Source organism: Lynx rufus, unplaced genomic scaffold (assembly GCF_022079265.1).
Source record: "Lynx rufus isolate CCGP_SWC_20201006 ecotype Redwood Valley unplaced genomic scaffold, mLynRuf1.p SCAF_18, whole genome shotgun sequence".
In the NCBI taxonomy this organism is placed as follows: Eukaryota; Metazoa; Chordata; class Mammalia; order Carnivora; family Felidae; genus Lynx; species Lynx rufus.
This window is the reverse complement of record NW_025814832.1, coordinates 39100620-39110600: the sequence shown is the minus strand read 5'-3', so window position 1 is coordinate 39110600 and position 9981 is coordinate 39100620.

Below are 9981 nucleotides of genomic sequence, written 5' to 3'. Positions count from 1 at the left end.
GCACGTTTGCTAGCCACATCTTCACTGGTGGCTCTGAAATAGGTTTGTGGTCAGGGCACTGCCCAACCCAAAGCCTTCCTGAGGAGGACGTCTGACTGCCCGCCTCAGCTTTGGCAGCCTCAGCCTGCTTTTCCAGCCTCTGCTCACCTCGTAGTGCTGACCAGCATAAGTTTGTTCCCTCCACTTCAAATGTGAGCCTTCCAACAGCTGGTCTGACCAACCCCTACCCCTCCTTTCAGGGCTCAGCCCAAGCGACACCCCTAGCCGGGGCTCAGGACCCGTCACGTCTTGGATCATCCAAGATCATCCAGGTAGCCTGTGTTGATGAGACCATCTCTAGCACAAGCACAGTGGTCTCAGGAGAAATGTGCAGAGGAACAAGTGAGAGAAAGAAAAGTAAAGAGACATTTTTAATGAAGACCAGGCAAGATTAGGCAATAGGAGACAGGACAGATATGAGTCAAAGATTACTCAGATGTTCCTAGCCTGGGGGGTGGAGACAGGTCATCACTGTCCACAGCTATGGAGCCGAACTTCACCCGGGGCCCCGAGTGAAGAAACGCCCCTTCCCCTTGGCCCTGCTTCCTGGGAGTCAGGGCCCTGACACCCCAAAGGCAGAGTGTAATAGAGACAGGGTCCAAGGATGCTTACTTGCCACAGCGCATTGTCCTTGGAATGTCAACTTTGAAAACAAAAACAAAAAACGATAGCTTGTTTATTAAATTTGTGCTTGACATGAAGCTACAGGGAGACATGAACGCTAAGACAACTTTCTCCAAAGGGAGGAGTGCTGAGCCCAAGTGCAGAGGAGTGAATTCTACAGATACTCTGCATTTTAGAAGGTGAAAATGCACATAAACAAAGTAATTTTTCACATGAAAAAGATCTGAGGGTTTTCACCAGCTCTCAGGGTCGGTGTGAGCCACAGAGCTGACAGGGCTTCCAGAACTGTCAAGACACTCTGCAGCTGCACCAATAGACTCAAGTTAACTGGATCAGGCCCCCCTCTGCACCAGTTAGACCAGCCCTGAAGCTTTCCTCAAACAAGGGCATGCTGTTCACAAAGGATGCGGAAAATCTGCAGTCTGTTCACAAGAGGGTGACCAAGTGCAGAGGAATCTGGAAACCATCTCTTCCCAGGAATCAGTGAAGGTGCTGTATTTCTTCTGGAGAAAAGGAGACACGGATAGACCTGGATGCTACTTCTCATGTTAAAGAGTGGTCATGTCAAAGACAGAAAAGCCTCACTAAGTGTTTCTCTAGAGAGCAGTGAGGAACAGCAAGTATAAATGATGAGGCGGGAGACACAGTTAGCATAAGAAACAGTTTCTAACAACTAGAACAGTCCAGCCCACCAAGGTAGTGAGCTTCCTGGCCCTGGAAATGTTTAAGTGGGGGCAGGGTGATGTCAGGGCTACGGTAGGCCTCGCTGGCAAGAGAGCAGTGGTTCCCAACCATTTTTCCCCTCCCAAGCATCCCACTGTTAAGGAATCCCATGTTTTGAAATATTGTATCTATTTAATAAACTATACTGCTTTAAAGTAAAAGTTATCCCATTTTAATAGTCGAAAACCTCTATACTGTCAATCATCTGATGCTTAGGCAGGTGAAGCCCACTGAATAGAGGAAGAAGCGCTCAGCTTTGGGGGGCTGGAAATGCTTCTAAGAAGAGGAGGTGTGCCTTTCAGCCAGAACTCCCTCTTCCAGCAAGGTGCCAAAATGACCACAAAGGGAAGGAGGAGAGGCACAGGTAGATGTTCTCTAGGCCTTCTAGAAAGCATGGAGTTGGTCCTTTGGCCACCTACATGCAAGTCTTTAAGAAAGGTAAAATTGTAGACATCAAGGGAATGGGCACTGTTCAAAAAGGAATGCCCCACAAATGTTACCATGGCAAAACTGGAAGAGCCTGTCGTGTTTCCCAGCATGCTGTTGGCATTGTTGTCAACAAACAAGTTAAGGGCAAGATTCTGGCCAAGAGAATTAACGTACGTACCGTGCATATTAAGCGCTCCGAGAGCCAAGATAGCTTGCCGAAATGTGGGAAGGAAAGTGAAAAAAAGAAAGAAGCCGAAGAGAAAGGTACCTGGGTTCAACAGAAGCGCCAACCTGCTCCACCCAAAGACACATTCTACGGGAGAACGGGTGGAAAAGACCCTGAGGCACCAGAACCTGTTCCATAAGAATTCATGGTTTAATAGGTGTAAAAAGTAAGTCAATAAATAAAAGACCTCTGGACTGGTTTAAAAAAAGGGAGGTCATGCCACAGCTGGGATTTGCAGAATAACTTGGGGTTCTGTGAGCCAACAGAGGGATGGTCTGTGGGGCAGGGAAAGACTCAGGTACAGAAAAAGCTCCAGAATACATCACTGACTACAAAGTGGGGCTGCCATGAGGCTGGGGCAGGAGGATGCAACTAAAAGGGATGTCCGTGCTCTGCTCTGGAGCTTGTCAGTTCAGTAGGGGCCAGGCTGGGGCTTCGACCAGGAATGGGGCATGATCTACAAGGAGTGAAGAGGTGCTAGCCAAAAAGGGAGAAAATAGACAAAATCCAACTACTTTAGAAGTAAGACCTTCTGTGATCAAGAGACACCCCAAGGAAATGCAAACAAGTCACAAACTGGGAATTATACCTGCAGCACACTTAAATGACAAAGGACTACTAGCCAGTGTATTTGACCAACTGTATCAATCAAGAAGAAAAAGGAAAAAACTAAATGGGCAAAGGAAACAAACAGGAATAGCACAGAAGGGGGAGCACAAATGTCCCCTAAACACAGGAAGAGGTGTTCAACCTCATCAGCAACAAGGGAATGAAAATATGTCCTACCCAGAGAACTGGAGCACATGTAAAAATTGGACAATAGTAAGTGTTGGTGAATATACAGAGCAACGTGGGAGCGCTCATCCAATGCTGGTGAGAGTGCAAATCAGTGCAAGTATTTTGGAAAGCAGTTTGACATTGGGACTCCCTTGAACTTTTGCATGTGAACATCTGCATACCCTTGACTCAGCAATTTTACTCCCAGTATATTCCCTAGAGCAATATTGCTCAATGAGGACCAGTTTCGTTTTTGTTTTAATTTTCAATCTGCTGGGGGAACAATACTTTCGTAAATTATAATGAGAATGAATTTCTAAAAAATGAAGCGAAAAAAAGACCTATAATATACAAGCCCTGATATTTTATTCAATTCAACATGCATAAAGTTACTTACATATACCAAGGAGATATACACAAGAGTGCTACTGGCAAATTGTTTTGTAACAGCAAAAAAACAAGAGGTAACTCACATGCCCAGTGACAGGATTAGAGATTGGGGAAATAAATTGTCATCATGATGGGTTATGGACTACTCTACAGATGTAAATATAAATGAACTATAGCTCTATGCAATAACACCAACAAAGTCTCATAAACATAATTGTGAGAGAAAAAAGCCTCAGAAGACTCTAATATGATACCTTTTTGGGAAAAGCTTTATCAAAGTACAATTTAATTTACATTTCCATGTTGCAGCATGATTCACCCAGCTTAAGTGTACAATTATTAGATTATTTAGAGAATTGTGCAACCATCACACTATCTAATTTCAGTATACTTCCACCACTTCAAAAACAACCCTCATGCTTATTTTTAGTCACTCCAGCCATACTCACGCCCTGCCCCAGACAACCCCTGACCTATGTTCTGTCTCTCTAGACCTGCCTTTTCTGAACATTGTATATAAATGAAATCATACAACATGTAGTCTTTCATGTCTTGTTTCTTTCATTTAGCATCATGTTTTTGGAGTCCGTCCGTGTTATAGCTCGCATCAGAACTTCATTTCTTCGTCAGTTCCTTTATGCAGATACACCACATTTCGTTTACTCATTCACAAGTTGGTGGACATCACAAGTGGTGGTTTCCACTTGTCAGCTATTTTGAATAACACTGCTTGGCATGCAAGTCTTTGAACAGATACGTGTTTTCATGTCTCTTAGGTACATTCCTAGGTGACACTGTTTTTATAAAACTCCAAAACAAACAAAACTAAACAGTGTGAAATACACAGTACTGAAACTATTCTTTAAAAGTGAGGAGAGCTGGGACGCCTGGGTTGAGCGTCCTACTTTGGCTCAGGTCAGGATCTCACGGTTCGTGAGTTGCAGCCCCGCATCAGGCTTGCTGCTGTCAGTATGGAGCCCCCTTTGGATCGTCCGTCCTCTTTCTCTGCCCCTCCCCTGCTTGTGCTCTCTCGGTCTCTCAAAAATAAATAAACATTTTTTAAAAATGTTTACAAATAAAAAATTAAAAATGAAGAGAGTAATAAACACAGCATTCAGGGGAGTCAGTTGGGGGTGCATGTGGAGAAAAGGGAAGGACTAGTCTCAGCTAGACAAGAATAATATTGGAAAGTGAGTTTATGGTATTCATTTTATTATGCTTCAAAAAGTACATTACATTCTATATCAAGTATGTATACATGTTTATACTATTTATAATGTACATATGTTACATAAAAAGACATTTTTAAAAATGAAAGGCTACCTCCAATACCCAAATTCCATTCATCCCAGGATAACCAGGTCCCTACTCCAGCCGACAAGATTAAACACGCTCTGGCCACCTGTCTGCCCTTAGCCTGCTCATGGCTCCCTCTGCTTCAGCCACCGAGGCCCACCCCCCTGGCTGTTCCTCAAAGGTGGGGACTAGCTCCTGCCGGGTCCCTGAAGAGCCCCTCCCCAGATGTCCACAAAACAAGGCTGCTGGCTGGCTTCCTCCAGGGCCCCTCTTCCCTGATGCCCCAGGTGGAACAGCACATCTGCACGTCCTCCTCTGTGTGCTCCAACCGCAGCCTCGTTTATTTTGCAACATGACATTGTCATCTCCCCAGCACAGACACACATCCAGCTGGGCTGTTTAGCTCTCTGCCGAGACCCCAGCATGCAGAAGTGCCTGGCTATAACATGGTCTCAGTAAATACTTTTAGACTGAATTAAAGCAGCCAAGCTTGTGATCAGATGGAGATTACTGGTGTTATCCAACAGAGCTCTTCTCGTGTCCACCAAAAGCACGAATGGCACGCTTTAGGTAACCCATGCCGTAGACGCATCTGGGGGAGATGTATGATTTCAGTTAGAAAGCTGCAGGTGTTGAAAATGGTTGTCTGACCCTCATGAGCACCTTCAAGAACGCTAGGCATCCAGGATCCCATCTGGAGGCAACTGGGCCAGGCGAGACTGAAAGTACTCTGCAAAGCTAGGATTCCATGTTTCCAGGGCGGGGTGGCCTCTGGAGGAAAGCAGTCCTACGGTCCTCACCATCCTAATCCAGACCTCAGACAGATAATTCCAGAAGGCAGCTGAGCATGCGCCTAGGGCCCAGGGAGGTCTGGGCTGGAGATGTGGATTTGGAAGCTATCTCCAGCTTCAATCTCATGATCTACCCTCATAATCTTTTTTTTTAGGTTTGTATTATTTATTTATTTACCTATTTGTTTATTTATTCTTAAATAAATGTAATCTCTACACCTAACATGGTGTTAAACTCACAGCCCCAAGATCAAGAATCATATGCTCTACTGACTGCGCCAGCCAGGTGCCCCCTAGTTAATTTTAATTTAAAAACAGAAGCAGTATAAAATATCTTCCCATTAAACACAACTTTATTGCTTTAGTAGGACTACATTCCACTCTGGTGAAAATTTAGCATCCGAATTGTGATGTGTAAAATGCACACCAGATTTTTTTTTAAGTTTTTATTTATTGATTTTGAAAGAGAGAGAGCACGTGTGCAAGAGCAGGGGAGGGGCAGAGAGAGAGAATCCCAAGCAGGCTCTGCACGCTCAGCTGGGAGCCCCACATGGGGCTCGAACTCAAGAACCATGAGATCATGACCTGAGCCAAAATCAAGAGTCAGACACTTAACCGACTGAACCACCCAGGCACTCCAATGCACACCAGGGTTTTAAGACTTAGGCTGCAAAAAAAAGGTAAAATATCTCATTACTAATTTTTGTATTAATCACATGTTGAAGCGATAACATTTTGGATATATCGGTTTAAATAAAATATTAATTATTAACTCAATGTTATTAAAATGTTAATAAAATGAATGTTACCTCTTTTTTAATTTTTTTAAATGTGGTTACCAGAAATTTTTAAATTATATATATGTGGCTCTCATTATATTTCTGTTGGACAGACATTTCCATTATCACAAGAAAGTTCCACTGGACAGTGCTGGTTGAGTCTAAACAAACCAGATTCACCTTGGCCTCCAAGCATCCTTGTTAGTCCCCTCCCACACTGGGCTCCTGCTTTCTGCCAGGGGGGTGGTGGGGTGGAGGGGTGCCTACCTCTCTCAGAGTCTGCCTTTCTCCAAAGGAAGCTCTCTTGCCTGTCCCCTCCAGCCTACTTGAACCTTCTTCCTCTGGACTCCTTAGCACCTACAACTTACACCAGCCTTAGGCACGTGGCCTCAGAGACCTAATTTTCTCTTCATCTCAATCTTTATATTAAAGGTAATCTTGTATTTCTCAGTGTCTTGCATATAAAGAATGCTGATGATTTTTATGATATTAATAACATATTGTTTGTGTATGATGACTGACAAGGGATCGGTCTTCATTTTCTCACAATGCTTAGATGGGGGGATGGGTAAAAGTGTTTACAGCCATTTCACACATGAGGACACTGAGGCTCAGAGAGATTATTTTGCTCAGGTCGTAAGACCTATAAGTGTGGCCCAGCTTTTTCTGGCTCCTAATCCAGTGCTATTTCCCCTATACTTTGCTTTTGGTGCCTATGTGACTTAATGCTGAATAAATATAGAAAAGAGAGATTAGCATGGATTTAGGAAACTAAACCTTTTCATGGGCTGGGCTTTGAGAGATGGGTAGGTTTTGGCCAAGCAAACAGGAGTAGGTGGGTATTCAGTAAGAGAACCACAGCTTCTCTGAAAACCAATCAATAATCAGGAGATTGCTTGATGATCATAGAATAATAGAAGTAAACATTCGGGCACATTTTTTAATAACGGCTTTATTGAGATGTAATTCATATACTATAAAATTCCCCCTTTCCAAGTATACAATTCAGTGGTTTTCAGTATATTCACAGAGTTACCCAACCCTCACTGCTAAGTCCAGAACATTTTCATCATTCCAAAAGAAACTCCATACCATTGGCGGTCACCTCCATTTCCCCTCCCCCCAGTCCCTAACACCCACTAATCTACTTTTGGTCTCTGCAGATTTGCCTAGTCTAGAAGTTTCATATAAATGGATTTATAAGATATGTGGCCTTTTGTGACCGACTTCTTTTGCTTAGCATAATGTTTTCAAGGTTCATCCATGTTACAGCATATAATAGCGTCAATACTTGTAGCATATAATCAATACCTCATTTCTTTTTATGGTTGAATAATACTCCATTGTATGAATATACCACTTTTTGTTTATCCATCCATCAGTTGATGGACATTTGGGTTGTTTCCAGTTTGGGGCTATTATGAATAATAATAGGCTTCTTGGGCATTTGTGTGAAAGTTGTTGTGTGGCTGCGTTTTCAATTCTCTTGGGTATATACCCCAGAATGGAGTTGCAGGGTCACAACGGTAACTCTATGTTCAACGTTTGAGGAACTGCCAACCTGTTTTCCAAAGTGGCTGCCACCATTGTATAATCCCACCAGCAATATGTAAGGGTTCCAATTTCCCCACATCCTCAACAACATTTGTTATTGTCTATCTTTTTAATTTTAGGTGTCTTGGTGGGTGTTAACTGGTAACTCAGTTTGAGGTTTGATTTACATTTTCCTGATGACTAATGAAGTTGAGCATCATCTTTTCATGTGCTTATTGGTTATTTGGTTGTCTCTGGTGAATGTCTATTCAAATCCTCTGCCCATTTTTTTTCGGTTATTTACTTACTTATTTATTTGTTTTGAGAGAGAGTGAGAGAGAGAGGGGTAGGGGCAGAGAGAAAGGGGAGAGAGAGAACCCCAAGCAGGCTGTGCTCTGGCAGCTCAATGTGGGGCTCAAACTCACGAAACTGTGAGATCATGACCTGAGCCAAAACCAAGAGTCGGACGTTTAGCTGACTGAGCCCCTCAGGCGCCCCTTTATGCCCATTTTTTTTGAAGGTTATTTATTTTGAGGGAGAGAGAGCACACAAGTGGGGAAGAGGCAGAGAGAGAGATGAGAAAGAGAGAATCCCAAGCAGGCTCCTCACCATCAGCACAGAGCCCAACGTGGGGCTTGAATTCACAAACCAAGAGATCAGAACCTGAGCCAAAGTCAGACACTTAAGCGACTGAGCCCCCAGGTGCCCCTCTTCTGTCCATTTTTAAACTGAGTTATTTGTCTTTTTGTTGAGTTGTAAGAGTTCTTACAACTCAAGAGGGACACAAGTCCCTTATTATATGCATGCTTTACAAATATTTTCTCCCATTTCGTGGGTTGTCTTTTTCATTTTTTTTTTTTTGATGGTATCCTTTGAAGCACAGAAGTCTTTAATTTTGATGAAGTCTAATTTACCTAATTTTTCTTTTATCACTTGTGCTTTTAGTGTCATATTTAAGAAACTACTGCCTAATCCAAGGTCACAAAGATTTATATCTATGTTGTTGTTGTTTTTTTTAACATTTATTCATTTTTGAGAGGGAGAGACAGGGATTGAGCGGGAGAGGGGCAGAGAGAGAGAGAGAGAGACATAGAATCAGAAGCAGGCTCCAGGCTCTGAGCTGTCAGCACACAGCCCAACGTGGGGCTCGAGCCCATGAACCATGAGATCATGACCTGACCCAAAGTTGAACGCTTAACCAACTGAGCCACCCAGGGACCCCTATATCTATATTTCTTCTAATATGTTTATGATTTTAGCTCTTACATTGTCTGTGATCCATTTTGGGTCAATTTTTGTAAATGATATGAGATAGGAATCCAACTTCATCTTTTGGCATGTGGAAATCCAGTTTGTCCCAGAACCATTTGTTAAGAAGACTTTCTTCCCTTTCCCTCCACCCCATTTGTCTGGGCACCCTTATCAAAAAGTCAAGTGAATGTAAATGTAAGGGTTTATTTCTAGACTCTCAATCTTATTCCATTTGGGAGCATATTTTTCTAAGGGATTTTTTTTTCCTCGATCTGTGGTAGCCGGTGATTTCTCCTCCCCTGGAAGAGAGGTGGAGATACTGAGTGATCTCCCAAGCAGACTGCATTTCCTTTGTTGGATCAGGCATCCACAGCGCTGTGCACTGGCCTAATCACAGTGACCTCCTCCTATAGGAATCAGAAACCCCTCCATTGTTTTGATGGCAGCCAGGAAGCAGCTGACTGACCAAAGGACCTTATCTCTTTCCTACCTCTCAAGGTTATTGCAAACATCAAATTAGATAATTTCCACAAAAGAATTTAGGAGGTCTAAAGTGCTATCCAGATATAAGGGGTATTCTTACTATAGCTCTCCCTCATGAATAAGAACCTAAAAAGAGAGTGAGAAGTTTTTAACTTTTACTCATTGGGATCAAGGCAGTGTCAATGTTCTTGCAAATTCCCGATTAGTGAGGTCTGGCTCTTCCTGTTGTTCTTGTAGGCTGTGAGCCTCCCACCTGGAAAGTGAATATGATTGGTGTTTATTCCTTTTATCCACGTCCCCCCTTCCTTGAATGAGGGCCTACTTTGTGCCAGGCACTGTGCTAAGCTCTAGGAAAACCCGAGAATAAGGCAGACAGAGTCTCTGTCTCCTGGAGTTGATGGCGTAGTAGGGAAGCAGCACCCCTCAACAAGCTATTATAGTAAATGTGACCGTTAGAGAGGCGCAGTGCCGCCTCCAACCAGCCCTGGTATCAGTTTGCTCCACGCAAACCACAGGGATTAGACTGTCTTCCCACCTGTTTACCTTTCTTCTGTGATTTTTCGGCAAAGCAGAGGCTGCTCCATGCCGAACCCAGATGTTCTGTAGACATCATCACAATGCCACACAGACCTGAGCGGGG